General features: G+C 41.4%; 1 protein-coding gene across 2 annotated transcripts in view; it reads right to left on the bottom strand.

Annotated features, from left to right (window-relative positions):
* Positions 1-13,728, bottom strand: part of LOC138183854 (colorectal mutant cancer protein) — a 58,687-nt gene that overhangs the window by 9,902 nt on the left and 35,057 nt on the right. The window lies entirely within an intron of this gene.

Raw genomic sequence — 13,728 nt, 5'->3', positions numbered from 1 at the left:
AAAAAAAAGTTTGTATTGGAGAAAGAACAGTGCTCGTTTCTGTTTGGATTTGGTTGTATAACGATGTATCGTGGGGTGCTCGTGGAAAGAAAAATGGGGCGGGTGCGTGGCCAACAGGTGCCTCCCTTCAGGAGGATTTGGCTTTTGAAAGCAAACAGGCGATAAATTTCAAGGCAAACACGCCGAGAGAAAGGCGAACGTTACGAGTGAAACTCTGAAGATTTCCAGAGGAAAAGGCGAGCCAGGATCCTGTCGAACGCGTAGGATGAGCCACAACTTCATCGAGCTGAATAGGTCTATCGACGTCTCGTTTGCATACATGTGTCTTAAACGTGTGTTCAAAACGCTTATTAATGACTCGTATAAATTCTTAGTCTATTGCCTAGCAAGAATGGGAAATCGTTTCCTTTCTGATTTCAGCCGATCATCTGTATAAAAATCAGGAACATTTTGTATAAAACCGAGATTGTCGTAATACTTATAAACGAGGCAGTACATTAGGACAGAAGGAGCACATCAGTGGAGCGAAATAGAATTTTAAATATTTCGTAGATCAGTTGCAATTTGCAGTGAAACTCCATTTATCGGAATAAAATTGTACTCGGTGCTCTATTAAATGGAATTCCGCGTATTAAATCTATTTATCTGAATGTGAAATTTTGTTATACGAATGAAAAGATATAGTAGCAGAGAGAAGCATTAAATTCCTATTATACGAACTGTTTATTCCTCGATATGTTCAGATAAACAGAGATCTACTGTATTAATATTTAGTTCGCAAGCATTTGGTTTTTACAAATACTTTAATCCCTTTTCGCACACTCTGTATCGGATTTTCGCAATAATCAAGCCAATTCAAAACATCTTTTTATCCATAATAATGGTATATAATGTACATACAAAGTCACGAATAGTATAACAAAATTTTACCATATGTTGTGCATAACATATTCGTTGTTTCTAATACCGAACAAAAGTTTGTTCTTCTACACTGATACTTGACACGTTGCATCGTGCACAGACAGCTTTGGAAACAATGTTTGTCACTTTGTGCATCGAAGCTCGATTCAGCGAGCTCGTAATGAGATCACCGAGCACCGATTGCTCGTAACAAGATTTTTCCAATGAATCCTGCCGTTAATCCGCTAAAGGGGTCAAGTAGGTGTCCCCTTTCGAGATGGTAAGTTCCTTGACCAAGCCCCCGTGACCCTTTTTCTTCTCTTTGTCTGGTCGTCAAAAGGGACGAGCAACGTTATTCGTTTTTGATCCACCGGGGGAGTTCGTTGGACGAAGACGAACCGGCTTTAAGGGGTGAGCACACCGTTTCAAACGGTCCTTTTGTGACCGCTGGGACAAAAGAGGTAACCCACAGACACGTCTATTCTACCTCGATGCAAGGACGTTGCCTGCAAAATGACATCTCCGTCTTCATTCCACGCGTGGAGTGGACTGCTTTCAACGATGTGCTTCCGTGTAGCGGAACTAATCCGCTCGTCACGATACAATTTTTGAGAACATGTTGCCTAGGAGGGTAACAGGAAACGTATTCTCGAGTTTATTAATGAATTAGATTAGTTTCGCTGTTATGGTTCGGTTTAATAAGGTTGAAAGCGAGATCGATACGACGCGATCAAAATAATTTTGTGTATTTTAGATATCGCATTTAATATGAATACCTATCGTATCTATAGATAACACCTATGAAGCACACGTATACGGATCATAGATAACTTTGCAACGGAGAGTCTTCTTTGGATAGACAGATGAGGAGCTGTCGAATGTTTACAAAACGTCTCTAGACAGTGAGACACGATAACGAATCATATCATATTAAAAGATCGTATCGTGTTAAAGACTAGTCGCTTAGAGATTTTGGTTGAGGCTCTTTTTCTTTACAAAGATCGCAAACGACAGAATCTTCCGATTAATACGATACGTATAATACGCGTCGTTATTTATGACGCGTAATATGCGCGTGTTTAATGTATTTATAGGAAATTGAAAATCGTAAAAACGCAGATAGTATGGAAAAACGTATGAATCCCATTTACATACCCGTTTCTTTAATTACGTTTATAAAAACACGAATTTGCATAAGCACCAGCAACTTAGTAATATATTATCAAACAAATTATATCTTTCTCTGCGATTAAATGTCTCCTATGCGTTCTTATCTCTCGTATTAGATGTAAATTTCCAGCGTAACGACGAATTACGCAAATGCGAGAGAAAATTTTTGATTTACGAAGCCCGAAACCTTTTACGAAGCTCCGATAGGAGGCGTACGTTTTCAAGCAAACGAGTCCAGCACGAAAACGCTGAGGTTACACGCGAAGAAAGTGAGAAAGCAGTGGCGCAGAAGAACCGATCGACCCGTTCTACCAAGTAAGCGTTCGCCCAAACATGGCGAACGAGGAAGAGGGAAATCAGCAACGACAGACAGACGGCGTAGTCCGGACCGGTGATTTGACGGAAAATATGGTATCGGACAGAAGCGTCGGGGACCTGGTCGGAGGTGTCAGAGCGGGGCAAACGAAATTACGGGAGCGAAAGTTTATTTGAAATTCCTCTGTGAAATCGATCGTCCGGTTGGTTAGCTGCGGCTCGTCGTCCGCCGCTCTATTCCTGCCGGATTAAAGTTTAAAGGGTAGTACTCGATTCTGCATAAGCTTACGGAGAGACAGACGGAGGGATGAGACGGGCAAAGACAACGCCAGACGAACGGATTCAGATAAATAGATGGGGTTGACTGTTCGGATAAAGAGGGGGAAGACGAGAGGAAGAGACGATCTAAACGTGACGCGTGCAGAACGAGAGAAGACGAGAGAGGGATAAAAAATGAACGAGTCGTTTCGCGGTGAATATAGAGAGAAAGAGGGGGCAGAAGGGAGAAAAGGTGGTAGGAAGGGAACCGGAAGGACAGAAACATCGTCCTGTTCCTGAGAGGCGGATTCGATCCCATTCTCGGCGTGTACTCGGCTTTTGAATCGAATACGACACCGGCAAAAATTACGGAACTCCATTATCGGATGTCGGAATGCTCTTCGCCTCTGGCGGTAAGCTTGTTCCGCGTTTCGTTAGCGGCCTCGATGACGCGCCATCGAGTTTCGCCACCTCTTCTTCACGCTCTCCTGCCATTCGTTTATTCCAGTTCTTTAATCGATACCGGGATAAACTTGAGAATTTATTCCATGATCGGTCAATCTCGAATTCCAATGTACAGCGTGTCCTAGAAGTTGGCAACCGCGATCAATTCTCTCAATTCGTTTACTTCCCACGTAGGTGAAGATGACTCTGGTTAAGAAGCAACGTATCGAGATCATTTCGCGGGTTATGCTTGGGACTCGATCGATTTAAAAGGACGACAACGGTTGGACGACGGAGAAGAATCGCGTCTGGTGGACTTTAACACGAGAGAAGATCGAGTAGGTCATGAATTATTGTTCGAACAGCTGTCATCGTGAACTGGCGCGAATTTGCTACGTGTTTTATTGCTTGTTCATTGAGTTTGATTGAAGATTCCAGCGAACGCTTCTTATATGTACACAAGTTACTCTTAATGATAACACTTCTATATAGATTGAACTTTAACCCTTTCACCCTTTTGAAGCAGCGTATATATATATATAAACTTTCGCAAGTCTTTGACATAGACACAAACGATACATACATAATCCTCCTCGACGAGACTCGACCTAATTTCATTGTACTATGTCTCTCTTTATAAAAACCTTGTTTATAAGAAGTACGTTTCTGTTCGCAAAGTTTTATCAAAAGTCTACAGAGTTTGAAAGAGTTAAAGCGTTAAAAAGTTAGAAATTCGTTCGCTATTCCAACTTACTGACTCCTGCTGTTTCTCCCTGTGACTAGCTTCGACCTGTATCGGCACGGTTCTATCGTTGCTACGATCACCAGGGCAGCAGAGCCACGACCTAGACCTGGTTAATCCTTTCGGTTCCTCTTCCTCCTCCTCGGCATCCTCGTCCTCGGTGGTAGCGCAATGAACGTAAACCAGATCCCTTCGCGGTGTTTCGAGGATCTCTTTGCCCGGGGCAGAGACGTGACTCGGCTGTACGTTGTATCTCGTCGTCTGTTGATAATGTTGCTGTTGTACTTGCACTCTTTGTTGGTGCAATCGGTCCACGTAGTAAGCCGGCTCCGCGGAGCCATTGTTCACGGCCACGGCGAAACCCGCCACGATGTCTCTCGATGCTTTCACTTAATTTTTCCTCACTGTAGCATCTTCCATTCGGTCCGCGAACAAATCAGCCGAACCTTTTTCGCGTTTCTCGCTGCTCGTGAAACCAGTATAGCGATTATTGCCAATGATATCGTTGGTCGGTGATATTTCTTCTCTGCACTTCCGCTTTAGTCGTTCGCGTTCACGCTGAAAGCACTGCACGGGTTATTCACGCGACAGTTTCTTCGTCACGCTCGATTACGCGAAGCAATGCGACGATGGAGTGACCAGCGGCGCGATATTGCGACATCGTAGCGATCGGTAATGGAATCGGACTGGATTTTTCCGCGTTGTAATTAGATTACCAGACATGGAGTCCTTAGCAAGCAGCAACTATGTATTTCATTCCTGTCTATGATTAATTCTCCTTGTCCGAAGACAAAGCAATCGAGGAGCGAAAGTATTGCTTCCATCCGAGCGAAAGAAGCTGGGGAGGGCGGATAAGAGCAACGATACAAAGCAACGATCGATCATGTTGGATCGTTGCATAAAAATAAGAATCTCTTAAGCGTCGTTTCTAATTTATTTCAGTTATCTCATCGATAATTTGTACAATTTCGCCAAATTCCAACGGTGTTATCATAAATTAACCAAAATGATCGAACTTGTACGGACGATAACGTAAATGAATTTCGCGTCACAATCCTATGATTCGTTGACAAATGTATTTCTCGTCGCAGGTATTTCTACCGAATTCCTGCTTGTACTTTCGTCGTTCAAGGTTCGACAATGAACCACCAACTGTTTCACTCGGCTGCTCGCAACAGTCACTCGGTCGAGGCTTTTGGAACAAAAATAGATTAACCCAACGAACTAACAACAAATTGTTGATTAATTGCTGTCCAGGATGCTATTCCTCCCACTTGAAATATCCTATATAGCATTCTTTTGATTTCTCAAGATATCAGCATTGGATTCGCACAAAGAAACCTTCGTTCACAAAAAACAGAAAGATCTTTCTGCCGATGTGAATATACTATCTTCTGGAGAAAACTAGTTTTCAGACGTTTCGCGGCTCGACATGGTCGACGGAACACGTCAGAGGCCAGAGCAGCGGTGCATTTGAGAAAAGGGGGAAAGCATAGTCTGAACGCGATTCCAATTTAGAGCGTGAAACGCAAAAATCCTAGTCACTAATTATAATTCGTTCTGAGATTTTTCCGCTTTGGCACGTGCCGCGCTCATTGCTGCGGCCCGTGTGCAGAGTGTTCACCCGACACACGCTGATTTAGCCATCGAAATCGCGGAAATGCTTGAGCACCGCCGCTGAACGTTTAATGGCGTGAGATTTACCGGCTCAAGTTTTTACATTTTCAACGTGTTTAACGAGCATGCCATTCCGCCTGCTCGTTAACTTATCATTAGTGGCCTGGTCAACGTTGGCCTTCGATGCACTCTACCACAGGCAGTTCGTTACGTTTTCAACGATGCGTTTCGACATTTGCCCGTCGTAGTCGACCGCTGGTTCGTCGGTAAAACAACGCCTCTGTAATAATCGCTGCTATTATTACCGAATTACTATTTCTGCATTTGTCGCTGCAGGTTTCAACTATTTTGAACCGTTTGACTCGGTTGCTCGCTCAGTTACTTACAGAATCGAGGCTTTGGGAACAAAAGTTGATTAACCCAAATGCTTAACGAAGTAATTGTTGTTTAAAATACCGTTTCTCATAGCTGCAATGCCCTACATAGCATTTCTTCTTTCCTCGAGATAACACGATCGACTAACAGTGAATTTGCTGCTATCATACCGTTGTCCTTCGCAAATAATTAAATGCCTAATAATAGCTATATCGACAGTGTTGACGATATCTTTGACGCATTCACTGTGTACGAGTCACGCATTCGAGCCAACACATACCTTTAAGTTATACATAATTTACGTAGCATACATGCTATTGATTAGAATGTTGCAACATGAACGGAAAATCCCGAAATTATGAAAAAGTATCTTTTGACAATTCACATTAAAAACGTATATGTGAAGTTTCACGATATAGAGATCGGTATCGTATGAAAATTGTTCGTTAGCATAGATTATCACAGAGAATGAAAGTGGAATCCGCAGCGAACGTGTGAAATTGCTACGTTCGTATCTAAATTACCAAATTAATATATATTTAAGTCTCATTATACCTGTGCATAATTTAATCCTATGTTTATATATGTATTTATTTATGATCAATACGAATTTGCACAGGCTACGTAAGCCATAATAGCCGGCCTGATTGAATATGTATTTCGAATTGAATAAGAATCTCATCATTAACCTAGTTAAAACGGTTCTGTTTGTTCAACACCGAACGTATGTATCACTGCATTTTTATCGCCACTTTAACGAAAAAGAGAAAGCCAACTGGTCTACTTGCATACGAACAATACAAATTGAACAGCGTCGAAAAAACGAGTAGTGAAACGAAAGCCAATTATATTCAGAGGAATTTTCTGCATTTGGAATTTACCTAGATTTTTATCATATCGATCGCTCTCATTTTACATAACTGGCAAGGTTGCCTATTCAATGGCCAGTTCGCAAAGGTTCGCGTATATCGCTGGTTAACGTGTACCCATCGATTTAGAAAGCTTAATTGCTCCGCTAGTGTCTATCGATTCTCGACGAGATCGTGGCGGGACGAGGACGCGTCGCGAAACGGCCGCAGCAGCGAAATAAATTAATTGCTCGACTGGCAATTATGAGACGCGAGAAAGGGGGCGGGGATTTCTGTCTCGGGTCTAACGAGGCCCTTATTGCCGCCAGCAATTAGTTTTTACGCCGAGCCAATGCGATCAACGCGGCTGCGATTACGGAATTCTACTCTGACCCGCGATTAATCCTTATCAGCGTTGTTATCTTGTATGATCCTTATCGATGTTGTCTCATAGCCGAATTCAGGAAGATTCTAATGACTCGAAATAAGATGGAAACGAAGAACAACGAAATTGCAATGGAGTCTTTGCTTTTGGGAATAAATTTAAGAATTTGTCGCGATACGTACGTACTGGACTAATTTTTTTAGTGAATGTACCGTGTCGTCTCGCGGAAGCCAAACCGATCAGGTTCGTTCTCTGTTAATTTCTTAACTTCCTTGCGCAAGTACGCGATTGATGTTTCATTTATTGAGAAACGAACGATTTACTCTCATAACTTCACTTGTCACGAGAAGATGATATGAACGACGGTAAATTAAAAAGACGCTCGCTGTATGTTCGAAGTAAATTTAAAAGACAGTGAACGTAGGTAAATGTAGTAAATATATTTAATTATTCTGTATTTAATACCGTCTGAGACCTAACATTCTTAAAACATCTTTTTTCATTTACGTACGTCTAAAATCCATGCTTGATCCAATTAACTTTCTCGTAATCCTATAGTAGGATTATTTCTCATATTTCCATTTCTCTTACTATTTCCTCTTGAACCTAAAAGTACACAATGTGTCCTCGTTCTTTTCTTATTAAATCAAAGACTCTACTACAAGACACCAATGTAACGTTATTGCATCGGATACTATGAAACGTAATAACGTAAATCAAAGATCGATGACCAATCCAACGTCCAAGCTTGAATTTTAAACCGTTGAAGCCTGACTGGCTCGAAAAATCCTACTTTAACTTGCGATTGTTGTACATTTGTAATTCTGATGTATATTCTAATAATCGATAATTCATCGATAAGAAGCTACGATGATAAATATAATTCGCATGATTCGTGAAAAACGTCGAAATTCCGCGTTGCTGGTCGGAGTATGGGGCAGGCAGCAGCGTTAATTAAACGAGTTAATTAGTCAAGGCGACGCGACCGCGCGGTATGCCGAGAAAACCGCGTTGCGAATTTAGTAGAGATGGTCAGGAGGAGTAGCGTCGGCGGATACCAATTATGGGAGCGCTCGCTTGTTGGTCGAGACTTTTTGCGGAAAAAGACCGATCCCGTGTGATTCTGCACTGTTGCGGTCAGTATCCGCGATCCAGTTGAAAATTAATGATACGCGAAATCGGCGGTAGATCGTGTTTATAATTTAGATTCAATTACACAGCCGCTCTACAAACTTCTGGCTGATACGGTACAGGTAGAAAAAGTCTATTACGAAATCTGTTAAATACCAAGCGTTATAGTTTTCTATCGAGTATCGGCCGTAATGAGATCCGTGCACACGCTAAACGAATCTGAATCACCAACCTTTTTGCTTCTCTTATTCTCATTTTGCTATGCTTCAACGATTCTTATGAACCCGTTGCGCTCAGGAAGCAGTTTAATGCTCCTCTTTATTAATTAATGATTAAAAAAACTAAATTCACGAGTGAAGAGTTAAAATAATTTTATTTCTGTCTGATACGATTAAGAAAATATTTTAAAGATATGGTATCTTTGAAACAGTTGCCTGGACGATCACATATGGGAACGTTCCGCTGTAAGATCATTAATGTACATAAACTTTCTTTCAAAATTAAACGTTCGTATATATATACATTTAGCGTTTCACTTTTTTCTTAAGAATCCAAATCTAAAGTTGCGATTCGAAGGAATAATCTATGTTGGTTTATAAAGTTATAAACGGAATACCGGACTAGACGATTATATTTCTTACGAAGTATATCAAATGATACGTTGTAGTTGTGCGATCCCTTGATCCATTAACGCGCAACGTAACAGTTCAAATAACGTGAAAAAAGGCGGATGACGAGCGAAAAAAGCGAAAGTAGTGGAGGGAAAAAGCGAGAGGCAGCGAGTTTTAACAGCTGCGCGTTACCTTGAATGGATTAGCTTATCGTCTATCGTCGCAGCGTATCCAGGGGACATTTACATTATGCTGACGCCAAACGAAGACCCTTCCCTTTTTAACGTCGCCACCCTTTCCCCCTTTCACTCGCTCTTTCTTTACCAAATATGCCGCGCATGTTTATCGCAAATTTGTCTCGTTGACTCACGCGTTCTCTTATAAGTCGCAATGAGATCCCTATCTTGATTATTAATTAACATCGAGTTCTTAAAAGGGAAGAATTGTCTTTCCAGTGGGGACTGTTATTTAGTTGTATCTGGCAACTTCTATACGGAAACGTATTATCAGCCATCGGTGGCACGACATTGACTCGTTTTGATTTTAGTTGTTGGGAAGCTTCGACAAATTTTACTTGAAGACCACAGAACAAAAACACGACAAAGTATTCATATTCGATAGCCGATTATTTATTTGTTAGTTAAAAGACAGGGAAAAAGAGATCGAGAGACAGACGAAACAATGGAACATTGACGCAAGACATAATCTAGCAGATTGAACGATGCGTATTGCGTTCTTTGTGCGAATGGAACGACTTGTCGCGATAAGTAGAGATACGTTTCTAGTAAAATTAGTTTTTATCTCGTCTCTCGCTTTAATAACTCACTTTAGAACGGACAATAATTCGAAAATATAGCCGATTACGAAGAGATATGGATTTAATTGTGGTCCCAGCTGTGGATAAAAATAATCGTGGCATGATTCACGCGAAAGGCTCCCGTAGGTCAGTATCACCCTGATGTTGGCGTGCCAAGGGTGAAGTAAGGTCTACGTGGGTATATATTGTATGAGTAATTAGCACGTGCAGGCTGGCTGTCTCACGTAGGCAATCTGAATTTATTGGCATCAGTCGTTACACGATGATGCACGAGGATTATTCTCGCTAATTCAGAACTGCGTGAACGTCACGTACTTTCAATGCTACGTGCTTATTGGCCTTTTTAAGAATCAAAGTTAAGCTATGTATCTGCTAAGGATTAAGATCACGGATTGTGCGTGAAATTTTGTCAGAAAGAAATCAGTATCGGAGATATTCTTTGTGATAACTTTGGTTCGTGTAGAATCAAACGAGCCAAAGTAAACATCGAACGACTTTGAAACATACATTCTTGGGAAACTTTAATATAGCCTCGAATGATCCTAAGATACGCTCGAAATGACCTTGAACAAACTTCAAATACTCTGAAGATGACATTGATCGTGCCTCGAGTGACTTAGGACGGCTTTAACTTCAAACGTCTTGTACGCAACCTTGTGATGAGTTTCGAACGGCCTTAACACGACCTTCGAATGTCCTCGGTACAAGTTCCAACGACCATGAAAGAATTTTTGACTGAGAAACTTGTTCGAGAAATGACGTGATTCGCACGAGGATAAACATTGCGAAGTACAGCTCGAAGTTTGACTTTCCAGATATGTTATCTCCGCGCTAACGTGTCCGTTAAGAGCGACATTTTTCCAGAGAATAGCGCATTTGCGAAACTATCGAAGATAACGTTGGCGTAGCTTGCTAGGTAGCGCGAAAGTATTCCCGTCGCCGGTGTCTGTTGACTTTGTCGCGGTCGAGCAATTCAGGTTACGATCCCGTGCAATAAAGTTCGGACAGAGTACAGAAACGCGTTGCTCGCGCCCCGTGTCGATACGATCCTCTTATCCTCGATGGTTTACCACCGCTTTTACGGCCACGTTTTTCCACCGCGAAGCGTATAAACGCCGCGGTTACATACCGCTTGACGCTTTGTAATACCATTAAACGTCTGTTGGCGATCATTACTAAGGCGCGCGCGCTCGCGCTGGCTGAACGCGGCCAATTGCGACCGTTAATTTACGAGTTAATCGCCGGGCAGATTTACGAAATGTCGTTAAAACGTAAATGTCACTCGACATTACTGCTCTCTGTACTCGCGTCGAGCCGCGTTTCAAGAAACGTTTCCAGCTATGGAGCACGACAGCCTACGCCAGCTACGCGCCGAGACAGCTTTTTAAACGCGTGATTAACTATCGTGAATTACGTTCTGGTAATCGAGTACGGCGTACCTGAGAACCTGAGTTTTTCACATTCATTGGAAGATAACACGAAGAAGATCATATCGGAAAGCGCATCGTTAGCAGAGTAATGGCAATTACATGTATCTGTGCTTCTAATGATGATATTGGAAAATTTCAAACAGGATTGCATTAGGCTGTAACATATATCAGTCGGGTTTTCTTCTTCCATTTTATGCCTTTCGGCACTGTACGCTACGACTCGAATGTCTTAGGAAATCTATTTTTAATCAAATTTTCGCATTGGGTGTAGATTACAAATTTTTAAATCCACGCATGTCTCGATCATAAATTCGTTAATAAATATGTCAGTAGCATATACCATCTTCATCGTACAGATGCTGTTTCTTGGTGTCTTTAATATACACGTATTTTTTTCCAATTTCTAAGTTGGTATAATAATAATTGTCCTAGACATTTGAGCGACAAGCATTAGGACCCAATACTTCATTTTAAATTACAAATACAGTGCAAGATAGGAAATGGCATGCACCGTTATATTCTTCAAATCGAAAAAATAAAAAAGAAGGGAAAATAAGAAATATCGTTCACGAAAGGTCGAGGCATAAAGCTCGCTCGTCAGCGATATAAAAAGGTGTCGTTACAGCGGATCGCTTAATTTCGTGGGCATGATGAGCGTCTCAGTAGGACTTGGCCGGTGTTTTTCTTGACGAACCAAGCGGTAAGGGTAGCGTGTGTACGACGGGAGAGAATCGCCGGTCGGTGGAACAGCAGGAACGCGGAAGGGATGCCTCGCGAGGAAGCCAGTTCGTTAAACTCGTTACCGATCCCTGAAATCGTTGCCCCGGAATGCAGCGAGCAATGTTTCTTTTTCTTTCCTTTCGTCTGTTTTCTTTGCCAGGACGGAGAGAAACAAAAGCGCGAAACTCGCAGTGGCGCGACGCAAGAAAAGAAATGAAAACGCGCGCGCGTCGACGCGATGTAAAAATTGAAAGGTGGAGGCGGGAATGATGAATGAAAGAGCTCGGTGATTACGCTAATACTGTGAACGAAGCCGCAGGGGAACGAAGAATGGAGCAAGGAAGATAACGTCTCGCGACGCTCTGAATATTCAAACTTCGCTAAACACCTGCGAGGAAACATGGATGTACGTGTACCACTGTAACGATACCGTGAAGGTATGTTACACTCGTGGCAATGGCTGAGAGAACATCCCCATAATCGCGAGCTATGTCATACGGCTAAGCGAAGGTTAAATTAGAATAAGTACTATTAAACTTACTTAAAGTAGAATAAATGGATATCCGGAAAGAATTGGACCGAATAGAGTCAACTTGTACGGTTCTTTGCCGTCGAATTAGGCCACGTGCAGAAACTTTACTCTTCCAACTACAATGTGTCTTATGTACATACAGTGGCTTGCGAAAATATTTGAACACTTAACGCGTGTTTATATAAATCATTTGAAATTTCATTAGAAACATAATTGTAAAACAAAAATTATAAAAATGTACTAATAACATCATAGCGATTAATAAATAAAGTTTGCTGTCATATTGGATCGAGTAATAAATTCGTTCATCTCTTACGCCTGTCCGAATGTTTTCATATGTTGTGAGATGACATTATGAAATGTATTTACGGGACACGTTTTGTCACATTCGCTTAACAAAATGAGCAAATGTGAACGAATAATTCCCGATACATTTTAAATTACTTGTTACCAAAAGTTATAAATTTTAATCACTAACAAATTTTACGACCTAGCTGTGTCACTTCCACCTATTCCACACGGAGAATAAAAAGCACTGAAGCGAGGAAAAAGTTGTCCGAAAGAGAAACCAAATGTTCGTGCCTCGTCGCGTGAAGTGACCCAATTTTCGATGATGCTCGTTCGGTGTCGAAAAAATCCAGTCAATGAATTATTGAAAACATAAACTCGGTAAAATCATGGTCTCGATGAGCATACACGCAATACGAACGACAAAGAAAAGCGTGAGTGTCTGATTTATGAGAGTCAACGATGCATTGACACGCAAACGTTTAGATAAATATGTGCATCGTTCGGTCAGGCTTCATGCAAATGTTCATGCATCGCTCGGCAACACGTGGTAAACATTAAGCGGGCGGCGTACATCGTCGAATAAACAGCGTCCAGAGAAGAACTTGGGTGATCTGCAAATCAAACGGGACACGAGGATGGCGCCAGTCGTTTTTGCCTGTTACTCGACAAGCCGTTTAACGATTGCCACTCTATCTGCGACCACGTATACGGTTCAGGAGAAAGAAACAATGGTATATTGAAAAGGAGATAAAATAAGGGGAGCACGACAGAAAATTAGAGACATTTGGGACGTAATTGATAGGCCGATTACAGAGAAACACACGAGTATACACATGAACGATGCTATCGCGATACGCTTACACTATCGTTTTAAGTAGATTAATAATCTACTCCAAAACTCAATATACAATATATTATAATATACTATATAATATACTCAATATACTATATACAAAATGAAAAATTTCGCACTCTTATAATACAATAATGACGAATAATGAAACATCGACTAACTGTTTAAAAATAAATGATTTTTCATTTAAAGATTGCCTAACTATTTCGTAAACGTACGTTCTGAGAACGTCCGGCGATAGAAGCTGCTGACGTTTTTGTCTAGTTAAATTAAAAAACCGACGACGTAT

This window comes from Bombus flavifrons, chromosome 10, assembly GCF_040668555.2.
Source record: "Bombus flavifrons isolate JBK064 chromosome 10, iyBomFlav1_principal, whole genome shotgun sequence".
In the NCBI taxonomy this organism is placed as follows: Eukaryota; Metazoa; Arthropoda; class Insecta; order Hymenoptera; family Apidae; genus Bombus; species Bombus flavifrons.
Note: the sequence above shows the minus strand (reverse complement) of the source record. Positions and strands in the feature narration are given on the sequence as shown.